Source organism: Musca autumnalis, unplaced genomic scaffold (assembly GCF_047663935.1).
Source record: "Musca autumnalis isolate F117 unplaced genomic scaffold, ASM4766393v1 scaffold_3, whole genome shotgun sequence".
In the NCBI taxonomy this organism is placed as follows: domain Eukaryota; kingdom Metazoa; phylum Arthropoda; class Insecta; order Diptera; family Muscidae; genus Musca; species Musca autumnalis.
The window spans coordinates 2494258-2500257 of NW_027411866.1; the positions used below are offsets into that span (position 1 = coordinate 2494258).

General features: G+C 38.5%; 1 protein-coding gene across 4 annotated transcripts in view; it reads right to left on the reverse strand.

Moving 5' to 3' along the window:
* Nucleotides 1-5228, reverse strand: part of norpA (no receptor potential A) — a 136163-nt gene extending 130935 nt beyond the window's left edge. For 2 of the 4 annotated variants that reach the window (XM_073973763.1, XM_073973766.1), the window contains exon 1: nucleotides 4865-5228. The gene's annotated coding sequence lies outside the window, so the exon portion shown is untranslated. The remainder of the gene's footprint in view (nucleotides 1-4864) is intronic. The other 2 variants (XM_073973764.1, XM_073973768.1) reach the window with 1 other exon arrangement.
* Nucleotides 5229-6000: the final 772 nt, after the last annotated feature.

The following is a 6000-nucleotide window of genomic DNA, read 5'->3' on the forward strand; positions in this document are numbered from 1 at the left end:
TCACTTCTTATTTAGACCAATAGAGAAGACCTAAGCTTCCATTCCTTTGAATAAAAACAAAAAATAAAACTTGTTACATAAAAAAATAGCAAATCAAAAGGGACTCGGATAAAAATCCGTAATTTTTCCTGGAATTTTTCTAACCAACATTTTTTTCAATCAACTTGGCTTATGTGCCGCCAAATAGAAAAAACTTAGAGATTCCAATAATGGAAAAATACAAAATCTTACTGGAATTTGAAGGTAAAGTCCTGACATATCATTGATGTAATTAACCCTCTCATCCTCAAATTTGTTTCCTTGAGCAATAGTTATTTTAAAAATATAGAATTAAAGTATATGTCAAAACTAAGTTATAAGATAAATTGCGGGGCGTCACTCCACCTGTTTCGGAAGATACAGTACATTATTTCTTAAATTTATTTGGATATTATTTTGTGAAATTGTGTAAATAAACATGTTTTAATGTTCTTTTGATCTAACAGTACGTTTATATATAACCGGATTTAACAAATCCACTGGGTTTCAAATGTCAATTCCTTGGCGTATACGTCAAATAAATCCTCATTAAGAAGGTTAACCCTGCAAAAGACTATAATATGAACATGGCCTAACTTTTGAAGAATCAAAGCTAATATTTAGAATGAAACTCATATATTATTAGAATAATTTGGACTGTACACAACGAATTTTAATTTGCACTGCTGTGCTAGGCTTCACACTGAATAATGCACCGTAAATATGTTGATTGCGACACAACTGATACTTTTTGCTGTAACAAGGTTTAATAGCCTCATGTGTATACTTTTGAGAAAAATTCAAAGTAGAATATGTAAAAGGGTGACGTTGGGGATGGAAGATACCAAGCAACGGTCCTGACCGGTTTTAACATGGCAAAGCCCAGGATTTATCTTGGTCCCTCTTTCATCCCAAGTGGACACTGACCTCCCCGTGGTGTCACCTGGGGAACTGCCTTTAACACCCGTTAAAGGTAGTGAGCTAACATGTGCCGCGCGTTCACCCATAAGAACGTTAAAAATTTGGGTTTGGGCGAAAGAAATGAAAAACAAACCCCTCTAAAGTTGACGAACCCCGCAAACGTTGTAAGGACCATGATCTGCGAATCTGCACCTGGAATGTTCGCACTCTTTATAGAGAAGGTGCAGTCTTCGCATTGGCAGACGTACTTGAGAAGTACAAGGCCCGATATTACTGCCATACAGGAAATACGATGGATTGGGAAAGGCGTCACAACAACACCCAAAGGTGACGCACTGTATTATAGCTGCCATGACGTAAAGCATGAGTTTGATTGCGGATTCGTAGTTAGTCGGAGGCTAAAACATCTGGTATCAAGCTTCACCCCAGTGAATGAAAGACTTGCTGCAATTCGAATAAAAGCTAAATTCTTCAACATCAGCTTTATTTGCGCTCATGCTCCCACTGAAGAAAAGGACGAACAGACCAAAATATATTTTACGACCGCTTAGAATAAAACATATAACCGTTGCCCTGCCCATGACATTAAAATTGTTCTAGGAATATAAGAATGGACAAACAGTCGGGAAATTCAGTCTACATAGTGAAACATCAGACAATGGAATGAGGCTGATAGTCTTCGCAGCGGCAAAAAACATGGTAGTTAGCAGTACCACATTTAAGCATCTCGATATTCATAAGGGCACTTGGCTGTCTCCAGACCAAAGAACAATAAATCAAATTGAACACGTTGTGATAGATGGAAGACATTCATCGAGCGTGTTGGATGTACGATCGTTCCGAGGAGCAAACATAGATTCGGACCACTACCTTGTTTGCAGCAAAGGTACGCACCCGCTTAAACGTAGCAAACAAAGTACGAACAGACACAACACGAAAGTTGGACATCGCTAAGCTGCAAACAGAACAGATAGCCACAGCATATTCCACTCAACTAGCCCAATTGCTTAATCAAATAACATATCAGCGCAATGGCAAAGCAAACAGCCGCAAAATCCATACTTGGATACCAGAGACCTCCACCAAGGAATCCATGGTATGATCAGGAGTGTCGTGCTGCCACCGAAGAGAAAAATGTGGCATATAGGGCTACTTTACAATCCATAGCAACGCGTAGCGCACGAGAGAGATGCAGGGAGAAAAGGAGAGAGAAGAAACGTCTTTTCCACAGGAAAAAGAGAGAGATGGAAAAGCGGGAGTGTGAAAAAATCGAGATGTACAGGAGCCAGAATGAAATCCGAAAATTCTACCAAAGAGTCAAGCATCAAACTGATGGCTTTGGTACAGGTTCATCCTCCTGTAGAGACCAGCAAGGTAATTTGGTAACTGATACAGATAGTGTACTCAGGATATGTGAAAGAACATTTTTCAAATCTGTTGGTATCCAATAGCAGCGAAGACGACGAAGATACCACAGTCCCAATCCCAGAAGATAGTATTGAATGTATACCGCCCAGCCAAGATGAGATAAGGACAGCAATAAATCGGCTGAAGAATAATAAGGCAGCAGGGGCCGATGGCTTACCAGCCGAGCTGTTCAAAACCGGAGGCGACACGCTGATAAGGTGTATTCATCAGCTAGTTAGCACCATCTGGCAGGAAGAACGAGTACTCGACGATTGGAACCTGAGTATCCTGTGCCCCGTCCACAAGAACGGAGATAAGACTGTATGCTCTAACTATAGGGGCATAAGTCTACTCCCTATTGCCTACAAGATCGTGTCAGGGATATTGTGCGAACAACTAAAGCCTATGGTCAACGAGATAATTGGACCATACCAATGCGGCTTTAGACCTGGCAAGTCCACCATTGACCAGATATTTACCCTGCGGCAAATCCTGGAGAAGACCCAAGAGATGCAGATCGACAGCTACCACCTTTTTGTCGAATATAAAGCAGCCTTCGACAGCCCGCTGCGTTCAAAGGTATTCCAAGCCATGTCTGAATTTGAATTTGGTATCCCCGCAAAGCTCATCCGGCTTTGTAAAATGACTTTATCTGACACGAGGTCCTCAGTTAAAATAGGAAAGAACCTCTCCGAAGAGTTTGGTACCAAAAGAGGTTTCAGACAAGAAGACAGCCTTTCGTATGATCTCTTCAACATCCTGCTGGAAAAGGTTATATGAGAGGCAAACGTCAAAATACACCAATAGTCACATGTTACTTGCTTATGCTGATGATATAGACATCATGGGCCGATCAGTAAAAGAAGTAACTGGTACCTTTATAAAGGTCGAAGGAGAATATGCTAAAATGGGTCTGGCGGTAAACGGTGAGAAGACCAAGTTGATGGTGTAGACGCGCAATGCGTCCATTGAGCTCGGACCGAGTGTGGAAGTTGGTTCCTATAATATTGAGGTAGTAAAAGACTTCGTCTACTTCGGCACCTCTGTAAACACAACAAACGACATCAGTTGTGAAATAAAAAGAAGAATTGTATTGGCCAACAGATGCTACTTTGGTTTAAGTAAGCAGTTTAAAAACAAAGCCACATCCCGTCAAACAAAAATAACGCTCTACAAAACACTGATACTACCCGTGCTGATGTATGGCTCCGAAGCCTGGGTACTTGCGCAAGCAGACATGGCAGAGCTTGGTGTGTTTGAGAGAAAAATTCTTCGAAAGATCTACGGACCAATCTGCGTTGACGGAGAATATCGACGTCGCATGAACCACGAGCTGTATCTGCTATACAACGACATCAATATTGTTTTTTGCAACCATTTTGTGGCAGTTTTAAAACATAATTGAATTACCCTGAGGTGACAAGCCATATTAAATCAGGTCCAACTCTGAAGTCAATGATTTAACCGAAAACAAATGCTCTGTTTCAGAACCTGCAAGAATCTACTACTTGAATGTGCTGCTGTTTTTTATTATAATTATAAATTTGTCAAAAAATATAAAGTAGTCGATTTTTGCAGGTTCTGGAACAGAGCAACTAATATAAATAATTGAATAGTCATGAGTAACTGACTCAATATTACACCCAGACCAAAGGGCTGAAGCTAAATTTTAATATTATGGATGAGAGTCACAATGTATGCCATAGTATGGAAACAAATGTCACCTACATGTACCTTATAAACAGGTAACATTATTGATTTTTATAGCATGTCGTTAGGCCTTGATTTGAAAATTCATCGAATTAGGAATTACCCGACTAAAAATAGAATCGGACAGTACAATGTGATATGACAGAAGGGTCAATCCCTTATGAAATGTTGGTCGGAAAAAGAATTTAAGAAGAATTTCAGAAATGTTGGGTCAAATAAGTCCGCTATTGTTAAAATCAGTATGACTGAAATAAACTTTACAACAGTATTTTTTTATAAAAGTAGCTTTTATCCATTGATAAATAACAACATTATTTGATTGGCAGAAATATATGAATCAAATTCTTTGTTCACTCTCATGGTTTTTTACGAGGATATTGCTTTTGTTTGGTTTTTCTTTTCGATTGTTTGTTTGTTTGTGTCTGGTAAATGTGGGGTAGGCTTTAGTCCTGCGCGCCTAAAAGTATGCAAATTGTTGTGCTAAATTGTGAGCACACATATAACACCAGCAGACCAGCATAATACACATGCATCCTCCTATATATACATTTATATGAACATACATATGTATGTACACAATAAGCACTTGAAAATAAACGACACAAAAACATACTTCACTCTGAATGGAGAAGAAAGAACAAGAAGCTGCTTGAGTTTTCATCTTTGCCAGGGACACCACCAAAAAATAAAAGCGAACTAATAAAACTAAAGGAACACAGACAACATAAAATCATAAAATAAAACAAAGAAAGAACTCATAAAAGTAACCGGAAAACACGTTTTTTCATAAGAACAGAAAAAATTTTACCAGGACAAAAAGTAGACATTTCTCCTTATTAGCAGTAACGCCTTAAATTAGGCTTCACCAATTATTAACAATGACTGGGTGTTTAGATATTCTTTCATTTCACAAAAAACAGATTGCCTTTAGTTATTTTAATTATTTTTTCTGTATTTTAATTACTTTATTTCCGTTTTATCCACATGGAAAATGTTCACTTGTTCTTCCTTTTCTTTTTTTATTAGTCGGTTGGTTGATGTTGTAAGTTGCCGTTTTCTTCCGTTTAAAAAAATTCTTCCGTATCTATTTTCTTTGTATTTTCGAACTGCGCTGCGTATGAAAGTTAAACAAGAACTGAATTTATTTTAGGGACTACCTGAGCTCAAAGGCCTCTTTAATTAGCCAACATACCTTCTCTTTACGTAATCCAATATTCTCTTTTGGGTTTACAATGCGAAGAAGAGAGCGAAAGTTTTCTTATGCTAGAAAAAGCTCAAATGGTATTATTTCAATGTGAATTTCCATGAAGAAGATTTTTTCTAATTCTTTCATTCTACTTCGTTCTGATTGAATAACGGTTATAAATCAAAAATAATATTTTATTCATTATGCTGGAAATATCTAAGTGTAAGGAGTAAGGTGTTTGCATGAATTACAACAACTAACAACTTTACAATAACATCATGGTTTTATGAAAACCAAATTGTCAATGACAATATTACAGGAAATAACTTGAAAGATTTAGGGCCATTATTATAAGTGTTCTTTTACTATTGGATGGATGTTAAAACGCAAAATAAACCAATTTGGAGGAAATAAAAATATAATTTTAACGTTAAAAGTTAACTGGCTCCTGGTGGAACGTCTGCTGAGGAAGGTCATAACCTCAGACGAGGTAGATGCCAGGAATACCGGCTTTGGCAGGGCATCAAGGATGAGGAATCTAAGGATTTCCTCACCCAAACGATTGAGGACTCTGGGGCATTATGGGACGGCTGTAGGCTAGCCGCGGTTCCTGTAGACGAGATACCTCGTAGGATCGCAGCCACAACATGGGTGCCTCCTCCGGATACAGAGGCGGATGTATTAAAAATGATCAGGAAGCAAAACAGAGGTCTTCTGACGGACAGCTGGAGGCTGGTGAAGTCCTTCAAGAATGGTGG